Source organism: Humulus lupulus, chromosome 6, assembly GCF_963169125.1.
Source record: "Humulus lupulus chromosome 6, drHumLupu1.1, whole genome shotgun sequence".
In the NCBI taxonomy this organism is placed as follows: domain Eukaryota; kingdom Viridiplantae; phylum Streptophyta; class Magnoliopsida; order Rosales; family Cannabaceae; genus Humulus; species Humulus lupulus.
Genome location: NC_084798.1, coordinates 49431805 through 49445561, shown reverse-complemented (window position 1 = coordinate 49445561; position 13757 = coordinate 49431805).

Genomic DNA, 13757 nt, shown 5'->3' with positions numbered 1-13757 from the left:
TTTGTGTTTTGATAAATTTGATTACCAAATTTAAGCTAGATTGAAGTGACAGTTAAAATTTTAATCCAAAATGCGATGAGAAAAATGAAGCTAATGGTATAACAAACAGTGCAAATAAATTGGTGATTCGTACATGGGCAAATAATTATTCACTAATCTAAGACGAATTAAACATATTTTCTAACCCCCACCTCGGGAGTGCAGTAATGTTGTCATTTGTGACATATGGCTTTTACTTGAGGATGCCATCCTATGCTTTTGTATTTGACGACCACCGCTCTCTAGAGAACGTCAATGTACCCAGCCACCACCGCTATCGAATCTCTTCGATAGTACAAGTAGTTTACACAATGACTTTGTGAAGGTTGGGAATGGAGTTTTGAGACCAGATTCAGAAGAGTTGAGTACAATGTCAAAAAATGTTAACATCCATCATGAATGAAGACAAATCTGTATATTTTATCTTACAAATTAATTGACAACCTACCCAACCCTAACAGGTACACCAGTCCTTCGTTAAAATAGGTGTAACGGTCCAAAATATGCCTAAACCATTCAATAATTAATAGGTTATTAACTAACCATTTACACTGATAACCATGTGTAAATTGACATAACTACCCTCATACATTGACATCATTAAAATAACTAAATAAAAACTTTCTTATGGAGAAAAAATTACTATTAAGCATGACAACTAGAGATAAAAGATAAAATACTATTGTTTATCATCATTGACTATACATAACATTATTCTTTTATAAATTTTAAGAGGGGTTTATTTTGAAATGGTGTGAGAGGAGAAATAATGTGTGCCAACTATGACATTAGTACAAGTATTATAAAAAAAAATTGAAAATAACCTGTAAATTAAATAAATCGTACAATATACCGAGGGTGGTCTATGTATTTATTATTTTTTTATGACCACACACTTTTTTATTAACAATTGTTACGAAAAATGTTAATTTAGAAATTCACTTATGCAACTGCCCAAATAGGGAAATTTGACTGCATTAAGTCGCACTGTATAATAAAATTATACCAACCGAAAAAAACCTCACATTTTTATTCTAGTATTATTTGGATTCCCAAAAATGCCCCTATCATAAATTTCCCTCTATTTTTCTCCCATTGTCTTCTCCCTCTCTATCTCTCAGATTTTCCCTCTCTATCTCTCAAGCTCTTGTACACAAAAAAATAAGGCAGCTTAATCTATACAAATTTTTTAGCTTATTTCAGGGCAAGTTGTGAATCCTTTGAAGGCAAGGACTTCATTTTGGATTTCGGATCAAAAATCGTATGGGTAAGTATATATTTGTTATATGTATTGAGGAAACTTGTTTATCAACATTGCTTTTGTTTCATTGTAATTTTTCACTGTCGGAATGGATTTTTGTTCCTTTCTTGGTTTTTTTCTGGGTTTTTTGCCTGCCTCGATAGGACTTGATGGTCCTCGATGGACCTCGATAAACCCCTCATTTGTTTATATCATTTGTCTACCTCGATATGCCTCGATAGGACTCGATGGTCCTCAATGGACCTCGATAAACCCTCACATATTTATATTATTTGTATACCTTGATATGCCTCGATGGACCTCGATAAAACCATCACATAAGGGGGAAATGGCTACCTCGATGGACCTCGATAAAACCATCACATAAGGGGGAAATTGCTACCTCGATGAGCCTCGATGGTCCTCGATAAAACCTCAGACTTTAGGAACAATGGGTACCTCGATGAGACTCGATGGTCCTCAATGGACCTCGATAGAGGCATAAAACATAATTTATGTAGTGTATGCCTCGATTGGACTCGATAGGCCTTGATGGGTTGACCTCGATAGTTTGATAGTTTGACCTCGATATGAATCAATATTTTGTTGTTTTATATTGTAGTTTAACTTTTTGACCCTTTTTTTTGTTGCAGATTTGACTATTTCCATATTTGTTGCATTCAAGGGTGTTTGGGAACTCGAAAATAGGGATTGGATTTTCAGGGACGCTGAAAATCAAGTTCTGGCTGTGGAGAAGGGTGTGACTTATGAGCAACTACTTGAAATTCTGTACGATGAGTTTGAGGTAGATAAATGTGTGCATGACTTGAAAATTGAGGTCCCGTACACATGCCTATCACAATCAGTCAAATCTACCGTTATAAAAAATGATAGGCATGTGCGTGCATTCATTGGGTTAGCATCGAAATCTGTAGAGAAGCTGATTCCTCGATGTGTGACATTGATTAAGAAGGGAGGTATAAGAAATACATCGGCTTCTGCCAGCGTTAATAAAGAAGTTTGATTTAAAGAGAACATTTCTCCCCATGTCATGGTTTCAAAGGAACTCAAGGTGACGTTGGAACATGTGTTTCCAAGACAAATCCAGACATCATAGTCCATGATGATATCCCGGTTAGAGATCCGCCATATTTGTATGACACGGCGGAGTATGATCCTTATGGCTACGATCCTTATGTCAACGATGATCCTGTTGCATCAGCAACAGATCTTGGTGGGCCAGATATTAGGGCAGATTCAGATGTTATGGGAGATGAGGAGTGCAAAATAGAAGATTGGCAAACACCTGGGACCATCAGTAGTCGTCCAGGTCCAAGTAGAACTGATGATAGTTTTAGATGGAGTTCTCCATTGGACTTAGGTGAAGATCATAGAACATGGAGTGCTCCCATGTTCACCAAAGAGGATATAGAGGCCTCACATCAACATCATTCCTCAACCAGCAAAGCTTCAGGAGAATTGCACCTTGGGAAGTTCTTTCAGACCAAGCTTGAATTGAAAACCAAAGCATCCATATTTGTGATGAAGAATAATTTTGAGTTTATGGTGAAGAAATCTGGGACTGATGTGTGGTACATTACCTGCAAGGATCCTAATTATGGTTGGAGATTGAGGGGTAAGAAAAAAATGTGATCTGAAATGTTCAAGATTATTGTATACAACGAAGTAGACACTTTCTCACAAAAAATTCGAGATAAGGACCACCTCAAGCATCACCGTGGGTTGTTGGGCACCTAATCAAGAGAAAATTTGCTACAAATGGTACTCGGTACATGGAAAACAACATAAGGGAGGACATGAAGCACCATTTTGGTGTCGAAATAAGCTATGAGAAGGCATGGAGATGCAGAGAAAAGGCTCTTATGTATGTCAGAGGGACATCTGAGGAATCATACTCCAAGTAACCTAGATACCTGTGTCAGTTGGAGCATAAGAACCCAGGTACAATTACTGATTTTGTAGCAGAAGATGGTTGTTTCTTGTATTGCTTCTTTTCCCTCGGTGTTTCTAGGCATGGTTTCTAGTACTGTCGTCCTGTAATTTGTGTGGATGGCACATTCTTGAAGAATAAGTATGGTGGCCACATGCTCTGTGTTGTTGTGTTGGATGCAAACAACCAGTTGTTTCCAATTGTGTTTGCATTGGTGGACAGTGAGAACCATAACTCTTAGACTTATTTCTTCAGAAAATTGAAGGAAGCCATAAGGGACGTTGAGAACCTTGATTTTGTATCAGACAGGCATAAAAGCATTTATCATGCTTTAGAGCTTGTGTTCCTAGATGCCTATCACGGTGCATGTTACCATCACATTTGTATGAATGTGGTGGCAAAATTCAAAATTGACCACGTGCAAGACATCATGGGGTGTGAGCGTATGCATTTCGAAGAACGGAATTTCACAAGTTCTTTGACAAGATTAAGGTAACTGATCCACCCACTGCTCAATATCTAGAGGGAATTGGCTTTGAAAGGTGGAGTAGCGCTTATTTTCCTGGTAACCGATACAATATCATGACGAGTAGCTATGCAGAAAGCTTTAACAATAAAACCAAGGAGGCAAAGAGCTTTCTAGTCGCCACTTTTCTTGAATTCATAAGATTCACTCTTCAATCTTTGTTTGCAGATAGACGTGAAAGAGCTACAAAAGCAACAACTATGTTATCACCTGAGATGGAAAAGGATTTGAAGCAAATAGGTGATAAAGAAATTTTCCTGGATGTCCAAGTCCTTGGCCATCATGAATTTCTTGTGGTCGATGGTAATGGTGATGGTGAGGTGAACTTGGCCACAAAATCATGCTCTTGTGGCATGTTCCAAACCATTGGGATACCCTGTGTACATGCTTTTGCTGCAGCCAGAAAAAGAAGCATAAACATTTACTCAATATGTTCCCTTTACTATAGAATCGAGGCATTGAGGGACACTTATAAAAATACTATTTACCCTGTTGGGAACGAGGATGAATGGGTAATCCCTGATCACATCACAGATACGGTTTTTGGCATCCCCGTTGAGAAAATCCCTGTAGGAAGGCCCAGGAAGCAGAAAGTGTGTAGGCTAAAGACAAACCGCTATGCTTCACGCGTGGAAAAGATCGTCAAGCCACGTAAGTGTAGCAGATGTGGTGGTAGTGGGCACAATAGGAAGTCATGTAAGGCTAGGAGTTAAAAATTTGTGTTATGTAATTATTCAATTGATTTTGATACTTTGTTGGTTTTGATCTAAATATATGCATTTATTATTATTTAGCTATCAAGGCAGATTTGGTTTGACCCATTGCTTTTTGTCGAGGCAGACACATTATGTGAATTTAGTAGTTTTTTGTTTAATAACTTTTTCAAAAAATATTGTTTCATAAAAAATAATATACAAAACTAACTATATGCTATACTATAGAAAATGTGTATCAAGAAAATGTAAGGAGCATCACGGGGAGAAATTCTGATAGAATAGGTCCACACACCACTTCGTCTTGAAATGCTGGATGTTCTCATCGATAACGGTATCGAGTGGTAGCCTGGTAACCAAATGCTCGATATGTTTGATGGAAAACATACCACAATCCCCACTACATATAATCGATTTAGTGTCAATACAAGATAAAAATAACTTTGATATTCAGTTTTAAAAATACACTAATTAAATAGGGGAATACCTTGTCTTAGTCTGAGGACACTCCTCCGAAGGAATACGACAATATGAAAAAGGCTTTGCATTCTACTCAGGAGATACCTGGAGGTCATCATGATCGTCAAACATGCCAGAACACCATAACAACGAAGGCAACAATAAGCACCAAGGCTTGATCACTTCGTCCAACAGAGTCGGACTAAGCACGCTATGGTTGGAATCATAAATGTTGATGCACCACGTTGGAATGGAGACTTCAATGGCGATCCAATGTGCGGCTTTCTCGACATGCAAGGCAAAATATACTTCACTCATATTTTCCCATGATACGAGGAATTGATTATCATCGCCCTTCAACATTTCAGCACATCGTCATCCCATGTATACTTAGTGCCGGTCTCTCTGAAATGATTCCAATGACCTAGGCCCAATTGGGGGAATGTGGTGTTCATGATCGCAACATCTTGTTGAAATGCAGCATGATAAAAGTGGCGTCGGCGGCGTAGCATGTGCAAAACGGCATTAATATGCTGAAAAACATGAAAATTCATTAGTACCATCAATATATTTTAAGATTGAATTGAAAACATAAATGTAATTAGCATACCGAATCCCAAAGCCAAGTCTGGACTGTGTGCAACTGCAAGAACCATGCCACACTGTGTGTCCTAGTATGGACGTTCTGATCTCTCTTGTTGTCGATCTTCCCGATGATCCACTTATGGAAGCTCTTCTCCTGCTGCGGGTCGCATTTCCTCAAAGGTTCTGCAACTAGCCCCTGTTTATCTTGTCTCATCCTCTTCGTTGGGTCGGTGAAGTCATCAAAATGCTTGGGCCTACGTTTCTTCCTGACAACTTGAAGGCCAGCTGCCTCCTCAGGCTGTAGTACTCGTACACTGGGACTGTCAGTATCACTGGCAACTACAGATGTCTGGGCCTGTGGAGTGGAGGGTTGATCACCGGGCTCATAGTCTGGAGGCAAGATATCAGACTCTGTATCTGATTTTACGTCTGTGGATCGACCTGAGACCACTGAAAGCAGTTGTGCCAACTGAACCATGATCGTAGTCTGATTCTGAAGTAAGGTTGCCTGGCCCTCCTCAACCCTCTTGAGCCTCTGCATCAATTGCTCATAATCAAGCTGGGCAACCTGACTAGAGGAAGCTGCACAAGCCTGTGAAGTGCCCTCCTCAACCCTCGGGACATCCTCGTAAAAAATGGAGGCTTCCTTTGCAACTTTTGCCAGCTTCTCTGCCTCCTTCTCAGGTACTACTACTTCCTTCGCTGCAGTCCCAGCCTCCCCCACAGTTGATTCCAACTGAGGGAATAACTTGGAATCAACTTCTAGGAGGCTATTGTAGCAGACTACCTCACCGAGACGTGGCTTCAGCATGGAAAATATCACTAACTACATGGTTGAATAACATGTGTCAGGAAAACTTTAATAAAATAAATCGTTAATCAATTAATTTGTGACATTTAACAAGATAAAATGGAACTTACTCGATGGTTGGCGAATATAGGAACCAACTGAGTTGTCGAAATAGTGATATCAGTCTTCGTAGCCCAACTAAGCATCCTCAGTATCTGGTTCCCACTGTTCTCACCGAACTTACTCCCGAGAGATGGCATGGCCTCAAAAACCCAGTAAAGAAGCGCGGGTGCATAGACATAGAAACTATACTTCGCCTCCTTCTGTGTTTTGCTTGACCCCTCTTTCTTCTTCTCCTCGTAGTGTTTCAATTGCTTCTTCATGTCCTTCTGAACTCCTCTGCTAACCTTCTTAAATGAAAACTTCCCCCATGGATACTTGAAAAAGTAATCAAGATCCTCAACCATCCTCAGGGAATCTCCCCATATCGTCGTTGTCTTCTCAGGGGCATTCAGTACCCCCTCTATCAAATAGCACAAACCCAGCTTAAATGCATCTTCTGGGTTTGTCGAGGCCTTCAAAGCATCTTCCAACTGACCAAAACTAACCTTCAAATCACCATTAAAATATTCCTGGATTATCTGATCACTTGAAAGATGCTCTTTCAACTCATCTGGGGACAGTGATTTCCCAAAATTTAGCTCGGTAACTAGGGCAAACTCTACAATACCAAATCTACACAGAGTGTTGCCCATGTAGAACTGACCCTCTTCAGGCTTCTTTCTTTCTACCTTACGCAACATTAGCTAATGCAGCAGAACCTCAGAAAAACTAAACAACTTCGCTTTAAAGAACTGTTCCAACGGGCATGCCTGTGCCCTTTCAATAAGACCATGCCTCTCAAACTGCTCTATAAGGGTATCCAAGTAAGCACTACCCCTATAAGTGACACGGCCAGGAAAGTGCTTCTCCAACGGCACAATAAGGTCAGGCATCTAAAAAAAAAACAAAAAAAAATGTTAAAAATGTAAAATAATCTGGTAACTATTGAGGCAGTTACTATCGAGGCCTATCGAGTCCCATCGAGGCAGCTACTATCGAGTCCTATCGAGGCCTATCAAGGGCTATCGAGGTAGGTGCTGAAAATCCCAAAGCATGATATCATCAGGTTACTATCGAATTCTATCGAGGCCTATCGAGATAAGTGCTAAAAATCCCAAAGTCCCATATCATCGAGTCCTATCGAGGCCTATCAATTCCTATCAAGGCAAAGGATACATAAGCCATATGCCCCATATCATCAAGTCCTATTGAGTCCTATCGAGATAGGTGCTAAAAATCCCAAAGCATAATATCATCTGGTTACTATCGAATCCTATCGAGGCCTATCGAGATAGGTGCTAAAAATCCCAAAGCCCCATATCATCGAGTCCTATCGAGGCCTATCGATTCCTATCGAGTCAAAGGCTACATAAGCCATATGCCATTATCATCGAGTACTATCGAGGCCTATCGATTCCTATCGAGTCAAAGGCTACATAAGCCATATGTCCCATATCATCGAGTCATATTGAGGCAGGTGCTACAATCAGCCATGTACCCATATCATCGAGTCTTATCGAGGCCTATTGAGTCCTATCGAGGCAAAGGCTAAATCAGCATATGGCCAATAGCATCGAGTCCTATCGAGGTATATGCTAAAAATTTATATGAGCCTAAAATATCATCGAGTCCTATCGAAAACCATCGAGGCCTATCAAGGTACAATCAAATCCAGACCCTAACATATACTATCGAGTCCTATCGATTTCTATCAAGACGCATAAAAAATCTCGAAAAAAAACCCAGATTTCTTCATTTCCCAGCCCCGATCTATCCTACGAACAAAAATCAACAAAAAAACCAGGCACATTCAAATATTGCAGATTAAAAACGAAATCCCTCACCTTCCCTTTCTTTGGGGTTGTTTCCTAAAAGTTTGGTCTATTTGCTCGACGTTTTCTCCTTCGCCTTCTCCGATCGTCAACTCCGACAATATCTGAGCCCTTGTTCGTGGTCATGGAAGACAATGCTTGGGTTCTGACGGATTCAATTGGGTTTGAGTGTTACAAAGTTTGCTTACTTCGGGACTTTGGGAGAGAATACGAAGAGTCTATGAGAAAAAATGTGAGGGGTATTTTGGGTAGTAAGGTCATTAGTAGGACCAAAATGAAAGTCGGTATTTTTTAAATACAGTGTCACATTAAAAGTCAAATTTCCCTTATTTTAGGGTTTGAGTATTTATGCATAATGTAGGTGCATATATCAAAAAAATATCATTCTTCAACATCATTCCAAAATAATGCTAGTATTTGTTTGGTTTCTACCCTTATCATTTTTTTAGCCTCCATCCGTCTTCTCTCTCTGTCACCTTTTTTGCAATTTTTTCACAATTTTGGAATAAACTAGTGCTTAAGGGTAAACTGTAAGGAGAATAATCACTCTTCAAGTTACTTATAATGATATAGTAAGATCACTCGTTCCTTTTTACGTGGTTCGGAGGTTAAAATCCCCCTAGTCCACGAGTCAATATTATTAATGTATGTCTCTCTCTATTTTGACAGAATATTTGCATTACATAGAGAAAATCCAACCCCTTTTCTATCCAAGGTCTTGGTATGTATAGGAGAATGATCTCTGGGTAGGTGTTGGGGTCATCCCATGATCACTTGATCCCTCACATCATCTCTGTGACACTGATGATTAACATTTACATTTTATATTGAAGTGTGGTCTATTCATTAGGTAAAATGGATCATGGATCGCATGGTCTAAATCAAGCGTGTGATGTCTGATCATGCACATTTATATTGCGTATCCGGGAATTCAGGAGTAAACAGACATGTGATGTCTATTTACGCACGTTTATATTGCGTGTTCAACTTTATAAAGATCCTGAGGTACGTCAGACCTCTGGCGTACCACGAGCGAGCGTAACGTCAGCTCGTGCCTTTTGATGTTATACTCCACAAATGGTTCCAGGCAGTATGTTGCTTTGAACTCATCAGCTCGAGCTATTTGTGTAGGGAATCGTGCTAAATTCCCCCGGATGAAAAGTGAACACATGGAACATTGATTATACCTTTTGCTAGCTAGTTGTACCCGAGCTGCCTAAAAAGGTACAGGCTGATTTTCAAGGCGTATAATAAGGTATAACAATTTCAATGAGATATTGCATTTGTTACTTTAGGTAAGAATGGGCAGTAAAATCGTAGTCAAATATCAAGACCAATGATTTTTTTTAAATCTATTTCAGTGGTTATTGTTTTAAAATTGATTTATTCTTTTGACAATGTTCTAGCACCAATGATAGGTCTTCAGATTTTTTTTAGTTGATCGTATGAATAGTGAAGAGGCAAAAAAATTGGACGATTCTTTTATAAGAAGGATGTTTAATGTGTCTTCTGTTACATGGTTATATTTTGAACATGTTGGAAAAGTAGATGCCACAACTGTGTTCCCATTGGAAGTGATTAATTCATTGATGACATTAGATATAATGTGTGTTCTTTTACATTCGTTAATTTGTTGTTTGTTTTAGAGTATGTTTTGAAGTCTCCCATTTTATTGATGTCATTCAACCAGGTAACTCTCACAGATTCTTCCCCAGTTTATACTCTTGGCTTCCCATTATTTATCGTGTTTTTGTTAGCTTATTTGCAATTACACTTGATTAATAATAATAATAATAATAATAATAATTGTTGGAGCAACAATTTGTCTTTCTATATCTGGAGGCTTCTCCCAATTATGGATGATGCTTAGTCATTATTCCAGTGATGAAAATTTCCTTTGACTTGTCGGGATCACCTGCAAGAAAGACACTTCGATGCTTAAGTCAGTTCAAAGTTCGATCCATTTCCCTTCTACGAATCTTATATTTATAGGACAAAATATGCAAAGCAGTTAGTTGGTTCAAGCGAACCCTGGAATGGGGGGGGGGAAGAAATAACTGAATTTCCCTCCAAAAATATCGACTTTGAATGTCTCACTCAGGGGTCAGAGGCGCAGATCGCCTCTGACCCATAGCTTCTGCCTTCGGAACTTCTCTTTGCCAAAACGTTCCGTTTTGAATATTTGATAAATGAGGAAAAGGTTTTTGGGCCGAACATTTTGGGCCCAACAATAATAATAATAATAATAATAATAATAATAATAAGAAGAAGAATATTAAGTAACTATTAAATTTAAAAAAAAGCCTTCAATTTATATGTTACACCCCCTAAATTGGGAATATAATAAATAGATTATATATTGCAAAAATAAGGTGGGGAGGTGGAAGAATTGTTTTGCAAATCAAGTGTATATGAAATGGAAAATTATAAACCAAAATTGTTGTGATGATCATTGGAATAATTCGTTTAATATCGTATCAGATAGCAACACATAGTCCTTGGTTATACATTTAATTTTTTCAAGGGAGAGATTGTGCGAACTCAATTTACATGTTCCAAACACAGTTAATTGGTCATATTACATGAAATAGGAACTAAGACGACATTTAAGGCCCTATTAGCGAACAATCATAATTGACAGGAGTTTTAAACTTGTACGGTGACAAAATATCAAAGCAAAAGGTAGAAGTAAAATAGACATGTTGATGTTCATTGGAAGATTAAGAAGATTGTACGAAACTAAGCATACAAAAGTCCTCCTATTCTAGTCGGAAACATCAACCATAGAAAAATCGTGATATTTGAGTCTGAAGTATTACGCATACAAAAGCATGAATCACGAATTCACATTAGGAAAAGTCCGATGTTTTTGGATACCCAGTATACATTATAACAAAACAACCAAAAGGTACTTCTCTAGGTTTTCCATGCCTTGAAGTGCAACACTAACCTGACTTACGGGAGAGTAGTCTTGGGGAACGGCACAGTGTCATAGTAATTTGATTACCGGTCACCCCCTTTAACTTAGAATTACCTGCTGCAGCCCCATATGTCACTGGTGGGAGACGCTCTCATATGTCACTCAGCTTTTGGTTACACTTAGCCAGCTCCTCCTGGATTGTTCGCATGTTAGCGATTGTTATTGCTTGGAAGATATCAGGGCTCATGTATAGCATGGGCTCCTCCAGCAGGTCTTCGTCGTACATCACAGCATGTTGGGAATCATCTCCAGTGCGACCACCTTTGCCTAGCCTAAAAGAACTTGTCTGATTATCTAGTTTGCAGTGAGGAACTGCTGCGTTTTTTGGGTAACAAATTTATTACAAAAATGGTTATTACGCATATTATTATAGTTTGTGTGAGAGTGGAGTAAGGAAAATTCCCTTGAACATGCAAAGGGACGAAGTTATATAGTAAAGGAATGTACCATTTGAAGTTTGTGAGAAAGTTAAAACAACAGAGAAAATGAAAGTGCATAAGCCAAAAAATGTGCTTATGTTTGGGTTTTATCCTTTTATTTATAGACTGAAAAAGAAAATACAACAACTTAAGAAAAATAACTAAAAGCCTAAACTAAATGATTGATATAATACAAACTTAACTAATCATAAATAATTAACTAAACACGGTTATAACAAACAGTTAACTATTAACATGGTGAGCAAAAACACTGGTTGAACTTGGGAATAACTACGTACCTTGTTTATGGGTTGAACCACAAGCAGTTGGGATATTTGACTGCGATTTACTGGTATAGCGAGGTTCTGGTGGACCAAACTCCTCAGATGAAGCGGTGAGGTCAACGACAGTCTCTTTCTCCCCTCCTTTTTTGAATATAGTCCGTTGTGAAGGGCGTTCGTTTTACATATCTTTTTTTCTTAGGTCGGATATCTGGTGGCACTTCGAAGGAAACTTGAACTGGCCTAGAAAAGTTAGAGTAACCATCTGATATCCAAGAATCAGTAGAATTATTGGGGATTCCTCTACCGAAGTCGCCCCTTCGGGATCCTTTGTGGGTGGAAGGCATCGACGTTGCAGAGTGTGTGGGAGGTTGACTGAGTGAGAGAGAGAGAGGATAATGGTTATGCAAGGAAGAAGAATAAGGGTTTTTGTATATGAAATATCAAAATTGTGGCCAATGGTGTTGATTAGTGGTCAGACACTAATGAAAGGTGTCTAATCACCTTCCCAACGTGTGTAAGTGGTAGCGTCTATGAGAAGTAAACAATATTTTCAATACCATTTCGGGGAAAACGTAATGATAACTGACGCCGCCTGTCCATATGCTTTGATTGAAAGGGTGTAATTGAGGGAAAGGATGACACGTCATACACAGGTTTGCAAGTGGATTATTGGGCTCATGGGCGACTAATGTTCAAATTTGATTGTATTTGAAAACCATCATATAGCATTTAAAATAAAGGGGAAAATAAATTTAGTTAATCAACTTTATAAAAGATTACCTTCAGTTACTCTCAAATTTTTGTCATATTTTGTTTATTATTCTTTTAAAAATGTATGTTAACAAAAATATAAATATCTATAAACAAACATATTTAATTAATTTTCATTGAAAACAAATTAAGTTTTTTATAAAATTCAACTCTATCTAATTAAATTGGATTTTTAATTCTTCTATTACAATATTTAATTATGAATTAATAATTATACAATAAAATAAAATTAACACATAACATACCCAACTTTGAAAATATAAGGGTATTATTTTGAACTTTGGTGTGTTTTCAAACTTTCAACTTCCCAAATGTGTGTTTACATATCCCAAACGTGTAGATCTTAAGAAAATACCCAAATTCAAAAAAAAAAAATCACCTCAAACGGACACCCTAGTGAAAAATTATGCACTTTCTATTAATTGCATCGAAGTATGTCGAGGCTTATCGAGGTGGTATCGAGGCCTATGGTTTTTTTCATGAAAATCATGATTTTTAATATATACCTCGATAGAATTCGATGTCCCTCGATGTACCTAGATACCCAGCTCAATAGACCCTTAAAAGTCATGATTTTCAAGAAAAACCCATCTGCCTCGATAAGACTCGATAGACCTCGATAGGTCTTGATAGAAAGCTATGCAATTAATAGAAAGTGCATAACTTTTCACTCGAGTGTCCGTTTGAGGTGATTTTTTTTTAATTTGGGTATTTTCTTGAGATCTACATGTTTGGGATATGTTTACACATACATTTGGGAAGTTGAAAGCTTGAAAACACACCAAAGTTCAAAAACAATACCCTTATATTTTCAAAGTTGGGTATGTTTTCAAACTTTCAACTTCCCAAATGTGTGTTTACATATCCCAAACGTGTAGATCTCAAGAAAATACCCAAATTCAAAAAACAAATCACCTCAACCGGACACCCGAGTGAAAAGTTATGCAATTTCTATCAATTGCATTGATTTGCATCGAGACCTATCGAGGTCTATCGAGTCCTATCGAGGCAGATGGTTTTTTTCTTGAAAATCATGATTTTTAAGGGTCTATCGAACTGGGCATTG